Raw genomic sequence first — 17835 nt, forward strand, 5'->3', positions numbered from 1 at the left:
ACTAAAAATTAAGTAGGAAAAACAACTCTTAATTTAATACGTCAAATATGTCATTATCTTTCAGTGTGAGCCTAAATAGTTACTTTTGCGTCATAAATGGACCCAACTTTATTTGGATCGATTTAACAGGAAATATAGATATCCCAATAACTGACACACCCTGTAAATAGGCAGGACAAAGGAGATTTTTTCTACTTAATAAAATAAAATAAAATAAAAACATACTTTCTGTCGGTTTGGGCGGAACCAGGTACCTTTGTCATATAAGTAATTCCTCATTATCTCTGGCCTATTTTTCTCTCTAGACCTTTGTATATTCTTTTCTGTCATTTAGACACAAAGAGCGTTTACTTACATAAGTATATATTGATGTGTACAACTAGATGACATTGATGTGTGTTTCTGTATTATATCAGTCTTGCACAAATAACCACTATAAAGCGGTATATCATGTGATATTATCATTCTTCTGGCTTTTTTGTTCAAGTGATAGTCTTAGTCAATGTATTGACCAAATGCACACTGTTAGCACTAAAATCAATAGCTCTTCTCAAAAATGTTTTATCTATTTCTAGCTACAAGATGGTAGCGTCCTGAGGAAGACACTTCTTATGTGTTGAAACGCGTAGACGAAAACCATCTCTCCTTCAGATAATTGAAAACATCTGTATACATAATATTTTATATTCACTGATTCTCTAATGAAAGAACCTTTTATCATCATTTGTTATTTCTGTCTATGTCATTGATTATCCTCATGACCATTTTTATCAATTTTATCTAATTAAATTTTCAAATGCTAATTTTGTGCTTGATTATTATTATTTTTTTTTATTAATTTGTTATTACTTGAACTCTGCCAGTATATTTGCTTTTGCCTGGGTACGTTATTTTTTCATAAACCCATTCTTCACACTTCCAGTGGTGGTTGCCTTGGAAGAGGGGTGGTGGGGCGGGGGTGGATTAAAAAAAGAAAGTAAACTTACCTTCTCCGATGCTATGCTGCACGCCTCTCCAGCCGCCGCATGCCTCTGCTCTGTCTGCTATACTGGAAGCCATACTGTCTGCTATACTGGAAGGGCTGGCAATGCTACTGCCTCGGTTCTTTACATCACTACTAAACAATGGGGAAACCCAGAAAAACCTCACACGACCTGGGTATGTATTAGTACAAAACAGTTGGTCCCAAAGGGATTATTTTAACATTACTAGTACCCAAAATATAGAAAACATAGAAAACAGACACTCACAAATTGCAGATTTGAACTACTGGAAGTTGAATTTGAACTTCCTTGGACTACTTCTTTTCACAGAGACTTTGGATTGCTTGATTTATAAAGCGCACCATTTGTAGTTAATTATTTTCATGTAACTATTGAATTTTTGGAGGATCCTGCATTATCGAGTTGCTCTTTAGCTTACTGGCCTTCACTTCAGCTATACCTGTGGAAGTCCGACTCACAAACGGCGTTTTGACATTTGTGGCAAAACCAAGAGGACTCTTCAAGGTAGGTACTTTTATTTTTATTTTTGTTCTATTTTCGGCACTCACCTTTCTTTAATTTTGCCCACAGCCCTAAGTGCACACGTTTTCGTTTAATCTTGCCGCGTGAGCGTTTTCAAAGAATGCCTCAAATCCCTCAGCTCACTCTTGCACTGTTCTAGTGAGCGTGAATGGACTTCACTATCGCACTATGCTACCTTGTGTGTGACGCGTTTCGCTACGTTGCGTGTGACATTAAAACGTGGTGGCCATATTGGGTAAACTGCGAAGTGCTTTTTGCTCGGTCGGGAAGCTGTTATTGCCCGCTATTGCCTGCAACAAAGGAACGGAACAAACAAACTAATTTACTGCCTTATGTTGAAACTTGAAGAAGTTTACGTTCTTACGGTGAGTGCCAATTTCATAACAAAGTTATTTCTTTTAATAAATTTACTTTGGACTTTGCTTTTCACATGTTTAATTGAAAGGATACATTTAATGATAGGAGGACAAGAATAAGAAGGTACAAATCCTTACCAGTTCTTTGGACATACTTACCAGAAAGTATAAATCTTTACCAGTTCTTTGGACATTGTACCTACAAAAAAGTAACAATTTTTTGGGGATATTGTACCTACCAGCGACATAATGACGTCATCTTCAAGTATGTCACAACCCCCACCATTCCTTTCTGAAGAAGGAGAACCAATTCTTCTTTGGAAGAGGTGGAGGAATCTGTTTGATTCTTATTTGGTGGCCATTGGAGGGGAGAAATTTTCAGCTTTCAGGAAGCAAGCAATTTTACTACACAATTTGGGTGTTGAAGGCAGGAACACCTATGAAAGTATGGATCCTATACCAGTTGGTGGAAGTGATGGAGAGCCATCAGATGTATTTGAGATGTCAATGACTATGTTGGAACAATATTTTGGTCCAAGAATCAATGTTGGTATATACGTTGCTTCTCTCAAGACCCTTGCGCGCATGTGATTTTGGAGTGTTATCTGAATCACTTGTAAGGGATCAACTTGTAAGATGTACCAACAGCTCAAGAGTACAAGAAAAACTTCTGTCTAAGAATCCCACATTATCGGAAGCACTTGCTATAGTGGAAGGTATGGAAAATACTTCCTCTTGGGTCAAAGAGATAAGGAAGAATCGAGAGGATGGCAATTGTAATCTTAATGACAGCAAGAAGAAAAGTCAGGATAATGTGCATATGTTGGATGATAGTGACATTATTGAAGAATTTCACGAGGGTGTAGCCAAAGTATCTTCGAATGCAAAAAATAAGTTGGTACAGAAAAATCCTATTTCTCAAAAGAGTCCTGCAGATAGTCAAACTCGTTTTTCCACTAGCAAAGATATTCCTCCGACCAGGGAACGTGACACTCGCTCACCACGACCAACTACTCAACAGAAAATAAAGTGTTATAGATGTGGAAGTTTTTCACATTACTCGACTTTTCCGAATTGTTATGCGAGAGACAGCATTTGCAATAATTGCGGTGTCAAGAGACATTATGCTTGTGTCTGTAAATCATCTAGGAGAAAGAATGTGGGAGAAGAAGTTTCTGATGTCATTCGCACTGTTGTGGTGTCAAATTTAATGGAGGGTGGAGATGTTGTTGATGCTGGACATATCAGTATGTCTTTCTGTGATATTGGTGTGGATGAGAATGTTTTTAAATAAATTAATGGCAGATTCTGGGTCTCCATTTACCCTGATTGGTAATAAAATCTGGGATGAAGTTGTGGGGTTAGATACTGTATCACTTTTACCTCCAGACATTGCTCCTGTAAGTTATGGAGGATCAAAAATTGACATTCTTGGATATGTCATAGCGAAGATTACGTTTAAAGGTAAGGAAACGACTGGGAAAGTATATGTGGCTGTGAGGGGGACAATCTTCTTGGTTGGAGGCACCAACATGATTTGGGGATAATCCTTAACCCAGGAGTTAAAGATCCTCGAAATCAAGTGTTATTGATGGAGGAGTTGGTTGGTAACACACATTCCTTATCTGTTGATACTGTGTTTGATTGTAACAGATATTTTCAAGATTATTCTAATGTATTTTCTGATACGCTTGGTTGCTTGAAAGGATTTGAACATCGAATTATTCTTAAAAATTCAGCTAAACCTTTTGTTCACAAAGTGCGTAGAGTGCCAAACATGATGCTTGAACCGTTGAAGCTTGAGATTGAGAGATTGTTAAATTTGGGTGTGATTGAGGAGATAGAATCTTCAGAATGGTTGTCTCCGCTGGTTTTGGCACCTAAGGATGGGGGAAAGTTGGTGATAATGTGTGTGGACTTGCGCGGATTGAATGAATGGATCTGGGTGGACCGCCAGCCACTTCCTAACATTTCTGAATCAATCAGTATTTTGAAGGGTGCCAAAATATTTAGTGTATTAGACCTTTCGTCAGCTTATCACCAAAATGTGCTTCACACAGACTCAAGGCCTTTAACATCCTTTGTCACTCCTATAGGGGCATATCGGTTCCTAAGAATGCCTTTCGGATTGGCTTCAGCAGCAGCCTGTTTTCAGAGAGTGATGAAGATGGTCCTTGGTAAGCTGAAAAATTTGATATTTTTCCAAGATGATATCTTGATCTACGGAAAAGATAAGTTGGAGCATGAGAGTATGCTGTGAGCTGTGTTGAACAAATTAGGAGAAAGTGGTCTCACTGTAAAGAAAGAGAAATGTAGAATTGGTCTTGAGTCAGTTACATATCTTGGTCATGGTGATTTCAGGAAACAACCAAAGATAGAACTTGCTAATAGCATTGTGGAAGCTCCTGTGCCAGAGGATAAAGAACAGGTTAAGTCATTTCTGGGCATGGCTGAGTTTTATTCAAAATTTGTTAAGGGTTTTGCGAGTGTATTTGAGCCAATTAGGGTTCTTCTGAAAAAAGGTGCACGATTTATATGATCAGATGATTGTCAGAAAGCTTTTAATATCATAAAAAAAGAAATTGGACAGATGCAAACCCTTGGTCACTTTGACTCAAAGTTGAAAACGATTTTCACAACTGATGCAAGTCTTAAGGGACTTGGGGCTGTTCTCTCTCAAGTAGTCAATGGTGAGGAAATCGTTGTAGCTTTTGCATCAAGAGCTCTTAGAGAGGCAGAAATTAATTACTCTTGCATAGCAAGAGAAGCTTTGGCTGTATTTTGGGCGATTCATCATTTTAAATTTTACTCGTGGGGGATTCCATTTGTGGTAAAGTCAGATCATCGTCCACTTGTACAAATTTTCTCTTGTCATCATAATGATAATATGACTCCCAGGTTAAATAGAGGGAGTGAAGGTTTGCGAGAATTTAATTTTTGTGTGCAGTATATTCGAGGTCAGAATAACAGATCTTCAGATTGCTTATCACGGTTACCCATTGAGGCTGAGGATAGCTTTGAGATGGTGGAAAGTGTGAATTGGTTGATTGAGCCATCAGTGTCCAGGGAAGAGTGGTTGTCGTGTGTTAAGAATGACTGTGTCTTTTATTCTCTCAAAACATTTATTTCCAAGGGTTGGCTTGATTATAAAGATCTTGATTGTGATTTAAAATCATATTGGACAGTGAGAGATGACCTTACGTTTTGGCAGGATAACTTGATGAGAGGTCACAGAGTAGTTCCACCGGGTGATTTGACAAGTAGGATTACCAACCCGGCTCATGAGGGGCACTTGGGTAGAAGTCTTACCAAAGCACGAGTCAGGGAAAAATATTGGTGGCCTGGAATGGACCATATGGTTGAATCAGTAGTCAAAGATTGTCATTTATGTTCTGTCAATGATAAATCTCGCACCACGAATCATTATCCACTTTCACCTGTTGGGGTTCCTGTTTCGGTTTGGACTAAAGTTGGTCTGGATATTGCAGGTCCGTTTGAATTGATGCCTTCTCATGAAAGATTTGTGTTGCATTTAGCAGACTACACTTCAAAATGGGTTGTCTCGAAGTGCTTGGGTGTGGTCAACTCAAGAGCTGTGATTGAGTTTTTAGAAGATGTATTTGTGTCAGAAGGTGTTCCTAAGTATTTGGTCACAGATAACGGGGTACAATTTACCTCTAATGAAATAGATGTTTTTCTTAAAGATCTTGGTATTGTTCACCAAAAGACAGCATTATATTTACCCCAGGCCAATGGTCTTACAGAGCGGGTGAATAGAGTGGTGAAAAGTTGTGCTCAACGAGCTTTGAAGTCCAGGGCTACGTTTAGTAGTGTTTTGAGGGAAACTTGGTGGGCACATCGCACTGTTCCTAATGCTATCATGCAAAAGTCACCTTTTGAGGCTCTGAGGGGAAGGGTGGCGAATTCTAAACTTAATCCTGTTTGGCTTCCAAAGAGGGTTAAGGGTGATAGTGTAGTTGAGGACCGGGTCAGTAGAGATGTATTGTCTCAATATCAAAACAAATACAAACAGAGGTATGATGAAAGAATGGCTGTCAAAATGAAGAAATTGAATCTAGGTGATCAGGTGTTAGTGAAAAAACCTAAACTAGGTCACAAAGGTGTTTCTAATTTCTGTGGTCCTTTCATCATTGTTGCTATTAAAAAGAATGTTGTGACTTTAGATAATGGTTGTACCTGGAACATGTCAAGATTAACCAAGTTCACAGAACTCAAAAATAGTTCCTCTTTTGTTCCTCCAATTTCAACTAAATTCACAGAGAAGAAAAATTGTCCCATTGTCGCTTCTCCAAATCTGAATGTAAACACAGAAACTGTAGATAGGAGATGCAAGCAACTACCAAAGAAATTCAAAGATTATATTCTGTACTGATGTGTATTTTCTTTTCTTTTAGTGCCTTTATTGTTTTATTATGATGTAATGTTCTAAAGATTAGTTGAATAGTTTTGTTTAATAATTTCTATGTGAGGGAGATGTGTTATGATTTGGTGTATCTTTAAGGAACATGGTGTGCATGACATCATTGGTTGTGATGTAGCATTCCAAAGAACAGGGATTCAGTTGAACTGGTTCCTGTTGATGGTTGTACTGAATAAACTTGTACTTCTCAACATTTGAGGATTGGAGCATTTTCTCATAGAACCCCACATTGAAAAGGGTTTGAAACACGTCGATCGGGCGTTGTTCATTCCCAAACAAACATTTTGTGTAATGTCTTTGTTTCCGTGCATTAATGTAAAGTTACCATTGTTCAAATCAGATGCTTTTTTATTTTTTGGATTATGCACAGAAAGTAGTAATCTGAGTTAGATGTTGTTTGGTGTGGTACCTTGGTCCACGAAAGTGTCATAGGTGGTACGAGGCCAAGGTTGTGTGTTTGAAATATGTGTATGTGTGGTATGATACCAGTGTTGTTTGTGGGTGATTGATTTGGTGCAAATGAGTTTGTGAGAAGAGTCTAGTTTGTTGAGCTTCTTGTTCAATTATTGTTTTTCATGAAGAAATGTGGTTGTGTCATTGTATTTTGTGTATATAAGTGGTGAAATGTGAAATCACAAAAAGAGATTCCATTGACAAAACAAAAAAGTTGAAAATAAAAATGATTGAATATTTCCGGCTGTCAGTGATAAGTAGTCATGTGCCACTGTACAACTCGTGTTTAGAAAGAATTATCAGTATTGACATTTTCATTGTTTTCCTGTTTAACGGGCTCAGCCAAACCTATTGTTGTTTTGCGCATAGACTATAGTGCACTGAATACTATTACCATCAAGAATAGGTATCCCTTACCACTAATTTCCTCCCTCCTTGATCAGATAAAAAACGCCCACGTGTTCACCAAGTTAGATTTGTGAGGGGCATACCATCTTGAGAGAATCAAGGAAGGAGATGAGTAGAAAACGGCTTTTTGTACCAACTATGGGTTGTTTGAATAATTAGTGATGCCCTTTGGGCTATGTAATGCCCCTTCGGCTTTTCGGCTTTTCAGGTTTTTATCAATGAGGTACTAAAGGACTAAAGGACATGCTGGATATTTTTGTCATTGTTTACATCGATTACCTTTTAATGTATTCCACTTCCATGCAGGATCATGTAACCCATGTAAGGAGAGTACTAGAACATCTGCAAGGCAACCGTAATTTACCATTTTTGAAATCCGCAAGGGCTCTATCCATGCGACAACTACGTTGGACTTAGTTTTTTAGTGATTATGATTTTGTTATACAGTTCCAAGCAGGAAAAAAGAACGGGCAAGCAGATGCTTTGTCTCGCTTAGGTTATGAAACCATAGAACCACACAGTGAGCCCCCCCTTATAATAGCTAGAGAGCGGTTATGTGTTCCGTAGAAGACTTCCTAAAGTCAGTTAAGGAGGCACAAACTACCACAAATATGAAAGAAATAACAGGTACACAAGAAGTCATTGTAGAACAGGAACTGTCCTATGTTCAGGGAGGGTTGGTACTCCCCACTCAAGAGCTGAGAGTACAGGCTTTAGAATGGTGTCACACTCATCCTCTTGCAGGGCATCTAGGGTATAAAAAGGCACTCAACTTACTACAGAGACACTGTTGGTGGCCTACTATGGGAAAAGACACAGAGCTCTATATTCGGACATGTCACGTGTGTGCCCAACGGAAGCCCTCTCACCAGAACCCTACAGGATTGTTACAGCCTTTACCTACACCACCTTGTCCTTGGCTTACAGTGTCCTTAGATTTTATAGTAGATCTACGAGGACTGCAAAAGGGAACACTACCCTCCTCATTGTAGTAGACTTGTTGACCAAGATGGCCCATTTCATCCCAATGGCAAACCTCCCCACATCTCGAGTCTTAGCCTCTAAATTTGTTCAGCAAGTGGTACGCTTACATGGCTTCCCCTCCGTATTGGTATCAGACAGAGAGGCTCAGTTCATCTCTAAGTTTTGGAGAGGGATGGGAGACTTATTGCAGATTGATGTGCGGCTGTCCTCAAGTCACAACCCTCAGACAGACGGTCAAACTAAGATAGTGAACCAATGCTTTGAACAATATATTAGGTGTCAGGTCTTACACACTCTTGCTGATTGGGACGAGATGGTATGGATAGCTGAGTTTACTTATAACAACAGTTACCACTCTTCCACTACTTACTCACCTTTCTATTGCACTTACGGTTTTCATACTCGAATTATGCTATCTCCGTTTTCCTCCTCTTACTCTACTCCTGCAGCTATAGACTTTGTAAAGGAATTACAAGAGGTACATAAGACTATACGAGTGAACCTGGAAAGGGCCATGGCTACTTATGAAAGGGGGTGGATGTTCGTAGACGCACAGAGCCTGGATACAAACAGGGGGACGAGGTCTGGTTATCCTCTAAGAATTTGACATTGAGAGGATCTTGCTAATTCAAACCTAAATACATAGGCCCTTACAAGATATGTAAGGTGGTGAACCCTGTCACTCTGAAGCTGGACCTTCCCGCCTCAATGAAAATTCATCCGGTGTTTCATGTCTCTCTCTTGAAGACAGTAGAACCGGGCATGCGTCTCCCTAACGTCCCCACGCCTGTTATAGTGGATGATGAACAAGAATATGAGGTTGAGGCGATCATTGATTGATGCTGGGTGAGACGCAAACTCCAGTATCTAATACATAGGAAAGGTTACGGTGTTGAGGAACGTACTTGGGAACCGGCCAATCAAGTACATGCCCCTAGGTTATTGTGTTTATTTCACAGAAGACATCCTGACTACAAAAATGGCCGCCGGTCTAGAACGCGCATGCCGAAGACGGGTCGGGTGAGTTAAAACCCAGCCTTCCCAATCCACAGCGCTTCGCATTCTAGTGTTTCTGCAAGCTCGGACTTCTTACCTGATTTGCTTCTGGGTCGTCGCGCTCCTCGCGTTGGACTTGGCGTGGAAGCGGCGTTTCTCCCCTCGGGTTCTCTTCTCCTGGCATACCTTGTTGTCACGCTCTTCAAATTGTACTCAGCATGTACGCAGCATTTCTACCCTCGGATGTTCTTCTTTTTCTCCTGGCACACCTGTGGATTTTGTTCCGGTTTCCTGCAATTAAAGAAAAAAGAAGACAAAGCAGCTTATCAGCTTATGCGGTAACAGCGCTCCTGCGCTGACTTATTATTTCAAGAATATTTGTTTGTGTCACTTACCTGATCCTGTGCTTTTTGCGCTGTGTGTCTAAAAGGAATACTGAGAAAAAGTTATATTACCTGAACATCAGGAGTATTTACTTTCCGATATTTAAGTTGTGAATAGACAGTTACTTGGGCTTTTCCACGAGCAACACAGGGTGGAGAGGTAGGCACACATACAGATCCTTGCACACTGTGTTCTCTCATTCTCAAAGGGTTCTTTCAATTACAAACTTCATTATCTTTTTCAGCGCCAGACACAAGCCCTAATCAAAGTTATATTACTACCCAGTTTACGGAAGAAGGCAGATCATAAGGTAAGGAATAGAATAATAACGCGAAATACAGACAAGTTAATATATGTTTCTGTTCTTTAATTTATGCATTGATTATTTCCAGCCTACGGCCTCTTGACTTGTCCTGGTGGATCCTGTGGTTATATGTGTTACGTCATGGAATTTCTTTTCCTTTTTTCCTTGTTTTGTTTCCCTTCTTCCCTGGGTTACCATGTGCCACCTTGTTAGTGTCAGGTGCAATCTGTGTTTTGGAGAAGACGTGGACCTGGCTTCGAATCCGTGACGTCCCTGTGGATACATAGCTGAGATTTTGACACTAGGTGCCCCTCGATTGTTATGCCCTGGGACTTGTTGTCCAGTGAAAGTTCTTTTGCTTTCCACAGGTAGCTCCGGTTGGGCTGCAGCAGGTGTTCCACTCCACCGATGCCCTGCTCTGCTGAGCACGAGCATTCAGTCATTTGGAACGAACCCACGGTGGGCCTTGCACTCATCAGGACCTGGTCGTATTTCTCTACGGACTTTTTGGCATTGCTTCTCATTATGCATGTGAATGTACTCTGCAATACGTGTGGGCTCTTGTTCTTGTTGCCATTGTCTGTCCGGATAGGCATGTGGGTTGTCTCATTATATTTTAACCCCCAGTCAAAATACCTTCCGTAGAACTCTTGGGATCCAGGACCCCCTGCTGCCTGCTTTTGCATCCCCTGATCCATGGTATTAGATGCTCGAGTTATCAGGCCTGGGAGGGGTAACAGAGGTTATATACACACAAGCACACAAGCTTAACTTGGGGCATTTTATAGTATCTATAGTAGCGCCATCTAAACAGGAACTTTTGTACAGCACTTGGCTTCCCCTTTCACCATTCTTCCCTGACATCCCGCAATTGATTTAAATTTCCATCCTTTAGATGTCCTGCGCCTCTTCTGGGTCCCTCTGCCCGCTGCGGATGGTCTTAGTTAATGGGATGACACAATTTATCAATAGACAGTGAGTACTTGAGTAACCTGTAGTCCCATCGACCAGAAGTCGCACTGCTTCAAGAAACACACTTATCAGAGTCTGAACATGGCAAGTTATAGTGGGACTAGATGGGCACAGCTGTTTAAGCTATTAGAACCTCAGGCATGCAAACAGATACTTCCACCCCACTGGACCCCAGAAAGGGTGGAGTGGCCATTCTGCTACACAAATCTTTGGCGTCACGCATACTGCAAACATGGAGAGACCATTTGGGTAGATTTGCCTTGTGAAATTGAAAAATAGAGGACAAAACACTCATAATAGGCTCCATATGTGCCCCGTGGGGGCCAAAAAAGACTTCCTGTCCACACTGACCACACTCCTAAACTCTTTCAGCTCTGCCAAGCTGGTCAATGGTGAGGGTGGATGATTGAAATCTACCTCTAGATCAATTTCTAGATAAGTCGAGAGCCACTCAGCAGGAGAGCCCTGAGACAGGTTTATCTTCTCTGATATCATCAGTGACCATGCCCTGATAGACATTTGGCGCCTATTACACCAGCGGCATAGGGATTATACGTTCACCTCCTGTGTCCATGACACTCATTCGTGCATCGATTTCTTCCTGATGTCAGCTATGCTGGCCCAAAATCTAATTGTAGCCTCTATTCTCTCAAATGGCACTTCTCACCATTCAGGCATGGGCGGCTTCTCTGCAGTAGTGGAGGTGCGTCGCCCCACTGGCTCAGAGCCAGCAGGTGAAAAATAAAACCATATTCTATCTTTTTATTTTCACCCGCTGGCTCTGAGCCAGCGGGTGCAGGGAGGGGCGGGCCGTGGCCTTGGAGGAGAAGAGGACTAGTTGTGCAGTTTTAAGTGCGCATGAGTGTTTGTCCAGCCACCAAACCTCCAAAATCAGGACCTTTTAATTGATTCACGAGAGACCCACAGATCCTCACTGCAGATATTCGGCCTGAAGATGTGTTGCTGTGAGGGCTCTTCCAAGTTATATAATGGGTTCTATAATGACTGGTAGGGTCATCACAGGGGATGAAGCACCTGTGGACGTGCAGAATGATGTGGAGAGACATCAGGGCGCTCTGTGGGGCAAAGGAGACAGCAAGAGAGGGGAGAGAGTAAGGGCTCTTATGGAGGAGGCGAGGCAGGGTGTCTTGTGTTCCAGATCTATAACAGAATAGTTGACCTTGTCTTAGTGGATCTCACATTATTATAGGGACTGTATGGGGTCAGTTTATGGTTTCAGGGGATGCAGTGGCTCTGGGGAGAGCAACGTGGAGGTGGTAGTCAAAGAAGGTGTCAGCCATGACAAGGCCTCGTTTAGGAGGCTGCAGTCAGTGCCAAAAAGGTGTAGGAAGGGAGAAAACGCAGTAGGGCGGCTATGACCCTGCCAGTGATCAGTATATGAGATGTGCTTGAGAAGAAGCAGAATGTAAAGACTTTGAGTGTCAGAATCTCCATCCAATAGTGAGTAGGGAAGAGGTCACGAAGACATCTCCCAAATAAAGACCTGTGTGGACCCTCTGCAAATACTGGTGCGCCATCACCCCCGAATTAACTACAGAATCACCCTTTGCAGACAAGGAAGAGGCTAGAGAGAATTGAAGACTGGACAGTGGCCCTTGGAAAAATATCAACAATATTCTTTGCATGCAATGCAGTGGAAGGAGATGTACTGAATATTTTTTTGTCAGTCGACAGTATTGACCGTGATGTGTGTCATACAAAGCTCGCCAGGGTTTGTTGGGTTTTGCATTCTTGCAGGGCCCACAAACAGCCTGTTAGTTGCCTCCTGGCACACAGCTCCATAGGCAGGTGGCATTTCACAGCATTGAGTGGTAAACAGTAATGAGGCCAGGCGCACGACTGGCCGGGTCACATTGCGGTGCCATGTTGGCACAGCGCTTGTCATCTAGCCAGTGCTTTACGCACTGTCAGATGTAACGGTCTAGGACAGCGCAAACAAGCCTTTCCTAAGGATGCAGAGTAAGACTGTGCTGCACTGATATTAGTGATGCTCGAGTCCATCAATGAATCCTTGGGACGGAATTGGAGTGCAGAAATAGTGGCCTTCCACTGCAAAGGACACTAGAGCTCATCCTTTTGTGTGAGTGACATCAACTACAAAAAACAAATTAAGTGCCACATGCAAAAAGGATATTTGGGAACATATGTAGAAGTATATCAAATCGCTACCTGCTTAAGTGCTTAATTTATTTTAAAAAACAAATGTGCTGGGCCCCCCTCGTCAGTAGGCCACCGCAGTTTGTACCACACACACTTTGCCACTGTACTTACACAACTACTACCCATCAGACTGTTCCAAATGACGATTACGACTGTTCAAGTCAGTCAAAGCTTTAAGAATGGCTTGAGTGGAAGGTATTAGTAGTTTTTTAATGTATATTTAATTAACAAACAACGGTTTTTCTGCTCACATTTAAATTACACAAGCAGCGCCACCATGTGGCAGCTGTCATAAGTGCAGGTTCTGGCAATTAAGTTCTGGTACCCAGCACCGGAAACCACCGGCTCAAATTAAGCACTGATCTGCTCCCTCTGATACCCACAGTAGTCATTCATGGACATCTCCTCTGTGAAATGGTTATGGGCTGCCCTGTGCAGCTGGCAAGCATTCAGTGTTCAGAGACTGCAGTAGCGGTCTCAGATCATACATCTCCTGTGGAGTTGCAAGTGCAGGGTTAACCCTCCACCGCGGACTCTTAAGGCTCACAAGGAGTCACAAGTGGACATTGCAAGGCACTTAGACATTATTTGGGACTCATAATGCCACTTTTGTACATTGCAAAACAGTTGTTTGGTATCAGAAGCCCTTTCAATTCGTTCAACACAGACTTCTGATACCGAAATCCTGTTGTACTCCTAGAGGTGTGGGTCGGAATATTGAGTAAAAAAAAAGTCAGAATATTAGCTACTCAAATATTGTCACGGTAAGTATACATAAGTACAAATTTACTAGTCTTAACTGCACATTGAGCTACCTTAATCATACATATATCGGCAAATTAAATAGATATATAGAAATAAGTATAATAAACCTATAAACTTAGCAATACATACTTACCTTGACAATATATTTGTGGCTCATATTTTGGGTGCAATTTTTTGTAGCACGATATTTCAAACTGCATTTTTGTAGTATGCTACACCTGGCACAGTATTTTTTTAAACGTCTTTTGAAACTCTATGCCAGGAGTAAACCTGGATAGCTGCTCCTTTTGCATATTTCCTTGAATACTATTAGGAATGTTAGGTGACATTTTTCTACTTTTCTATTGCCTCAATTCAAAATTGTATGCACGCCACAACTCCACACTGGGAAAAGACAGCTCCATTGTAAGTGCAAGGGGGAACCCCTTCTCATACACCCCAAAGAGTCTGGGTGTGTTCCATTCTGCCTGCCACTCTGGAAGGGGAAACACTTCAGTTCTTTCCTGTCAATTGTGAGAAGAACAAATCCAGGGAGGAGTTTGTGAGTGCATTCACAACCTCTACGCGAGTCATGTTGCAATGTGACCACACATTCCACTGATTGCATGAGTTGAACCTCTGTGTCATTCCTTGCAGACACACAGTTTATTTACCCCTGCTGGTATCCTGTTGTGGACACCTGGCATGGCATACATCGCACTTGGAAAAATGTCACCTTACAGCTCATTCTATCTGCACCCTGTACTTCCGGTCTCCTCATCTCCCTTTGGAGTCAGGCTCTTTTCATCCCTGCTGCCCCCTTTCTTCCTCTGCCTCCTGCGTTTCACCTTTGTCAGCCTTTTTTCCTCCTACTCTCCATCGAAGCCTGATAATGAAAAATGAGTCCTGATCCCAAAAATGAATACCGGTGCCCAGCTGCTGCAACCACCGCTGCAAATTAAGCACCGCTGGGGTCACTGGGCCGCTCCTCCTTTTTCTAGTGTGGTTGACCCGCTGTTACTTCAGCAGCCGCTGCTTGCGGTCATCTTGAAGTGCAGAAATATCAAGCTCCCCTCCAAGTGAATGAGGGTTAATGGCATTCGGTGAACTTGAGTCAGGAGGCGGGAGAGAGCGCCGTGATGAATGATTGGCTGTGTTTATCAGGGCAGTGGATGTCATCACCAGCTCGGGAGGGACACATTCGAACTGTGGGCAGACATTCTCATTAGAGGGGATATTCGAATGAATCAATCTCTTTCATTGAGGGAGATGGAAAAGGTGGGGAGATGCCACCCGTGCCCATCCACTTCGAGAGACCCACCTCTCGTCCGGATAAAAACTGGAATCTCACACTCATCTCTGCACCCACTGACTCCTCAAAGTTAGCCGCGTCTTGCGGCATGTCAGTGTGCAGGGCTACTCCATAAAGGCCTATTTATTCATATCTTCATACACACTTAGGGCCTCATCTACAAGGAAAAGATGCAGTGAGCCATTTAGCTGCGCCGTGCTGCGTCATTTTCAAAACACAGGGATGCGTCAGGGCTGCGTCATTTTCAAAGCACAGGGATGCGTCAGGGCTGCGTCATTTTCAAAGCACAGGGATGCGTCAGGGCTGCGTCATTTTCAAAGCACAGGGATGCGCCGTATTTGCAACAATATGACGCATCCCTGTGCTTTCCCCTGCGCTGGTGCCCAATTGGCTGCCATGCGCCAGCTCAGGCACCCTTCTGTCATTTTGCAAGGGTTCCTGCACTGCGGGGAGGATTGTTTTTGTGCACCAATGGACATCTTCCTGCACAAAAACAATAATGATTGGCTTTTCCTCTTTCTATGCGTGCCGCCAGAATGCAGCAGGCATAAAAAGAGGTAACAACGAGGCGAAATAAAAGTATTTCTCCTCATTGCACCATTTGTATGCCTCCCCTGGGAGACGTAGGATTTTGACGCATTCCTAGTTTTACAAAATGTTGTAAATCTGAGAATGTGTCAAGTTCCCATGGATGTTGCTTGGGAGCACCCACAGCAACACCCATGAAACGCCCTTTTCATGCAGAGTAAAACGTGAAAGGGGCCCATATATACAAGGCCATGAAATGTCATGCAGGGTGACTTTACCTTGCCTTGTAAATATGGGCAAGCCCATTACGCTGCGTGTGCTTCAAAAAAAGTGACGCACCGGCAGCGCAATCAGCTTGTAAATAAGCCCCTTAGAGTATAATATGATTGTCAATGTCAGGACAGGCCTGCACATGTAATGTTACTGTTAGCCTCTACATGCTGCAGTTTACTGATGGGAAACTAAATAGGGACACGTGCAAGCCTCTGAACAGTCCAGAGATGAGGAAGACTTAGTCACATGTCACCCCACTTGTTTAACATCTACATTCTTCCGCTAATCCAGGCCTTAAGAGACATTCAGCTGTCTGTATTTAACTACGCAGATGACCTGCAACTGCTCTTTACGATCGACAACTCCACAATCCCCATTGCTCACTTCCAGTCCACCTTGCGGTTCATCCAAACTTGGATGAACCAAAATCACTTAAAATTAAACCCTGGAAAAACCGAGCTGGTGCTTACAGGGGACAGTGCCAAATTCTGGGGCCTTCACTACTGGCCATCCAACATGGGCAAACCCCCTACCTCTACCCCTGCCGCAAAGACACTTGGAGTGACCCTGAACAGTGACCTCTCTTTAAAAACTCAAGTGGGCCAAGTGGTCTCCAAGTGTTTCTTCCAGCTCAAGAAAATACGGAAGGTTCGTCGTTTCTTCACTCCTGCAGCCATGACCCAGGTGGTGATTACCACGGTTTTGTCCCACCTGGATTATGCAAACTCCATATACCTAGGGCTACCCCTCTATCTTCTAAAGCACCTCCAGATGGTCCAGAATTATGCAGCCAGGCTAATCACTGCGCAACCGAGATGGCACTCAGCCTCTCCGCTGCTTAGGGACCTCCACTGGCTCCCCCTGGCCCAACGTTGCTCTTTTAAAACTGGTTGCTTGATCTTTAAATCGCTCCATTGTAAAAGCCCTAAATTTATAGACAATCTCCTCACCAGGCACACCCCCTCCCGCAATTTGCGCTCTGCGCACCAAGCTCTCCTCCAGACACCTGCCTTGAAACGCAAACGCACTGGTGGCTGCAGATTTGCGGTTCTTGCATCTCGCCTTTGGAATACCTTCCCCTTTCAGATCAGATCATGCCCAGACCTCTTGTCTTTTAGGAAAGCCTTAAAAACATGGCTTTTTAAGCAAACGTATCACTGATCCTCTCCCCCCTCCCGCTTTCCTCAGGATCTGTTCTCTGTCTACTCCAGCGCCAGGAAACCAACCGGTGGCAGAGCGCTCAACAAGTACTTTTTAACATAACATAACATAACATAACATGATCATGACAGGCAAGTGACTGACTCTACCCAAACCCCACCAGTCTCTCAGGTATACCTGCTGGTCGCCCAAAATCTGGCCTACGCCCCTGGTTCACCCCTCATTGCACGCTGATTGCATGTCCTCATTCCACCCGTTAGAGAGGTCGCAGCCCTGGGTCTTTCTATCCAGGACAGCCAACTTCTCCTTGTCCAGCTGCATGCAGGACAGCCTCAACCCCGCCTGAGACAGATGGAGTTGGGAAAAGTCAGTCGCGTTAGTTGACGAAGAGTGGCTAACTCTACCCCAGGCCTACCTACCAGTCTCTTGGAGACACCTGCTGGTGGTCCAGAATGCTGTCTGTGCCCCTGGTTCACCTCTCCTTCCCCGGTCAGTGTATTTCCTCATTTTACCTGTTGGTGGGATCGTAGCCCAGGGCCTTGCTGTCTGGGCCAGCCTAGCTCTCCTTGTTCGGCTGTATGTGGACAGCCTTAGCACACGCCTGAGGCCGATGTAGTTGCATCGAGTCTCTTGAATTACACAGTATCTACGTGACTGAGATGTGCTGGTGTTGTAATATGTGCTTGTATTACTGGTGTTCTATTTACAGTGTTTTTCATTTCATTATTTGTTTTTATAGCAATGCTTGTTTGCTTTTAGTATTATTCGAACAATGTTTCAAGATTCTATGTTTCATGACTGGCAGAATACCT

The sequence above is a fragment of the Lissotriton helveticus genome, chromosome 3_2 (assembly GCF_964261635.1).
Source record: "Lissotriton helveticus chromosome 3_2, aLisHel1.1, whole genome shotgun sequence".
In the NCBI taxonomy this organism is placed as follows: domain Eukaryota; kingdom Metazoa; phylum Chordata; class Amphibia; order Caudata; family Salamandridae; genus Lissotriton; species Lissotriton helveticus.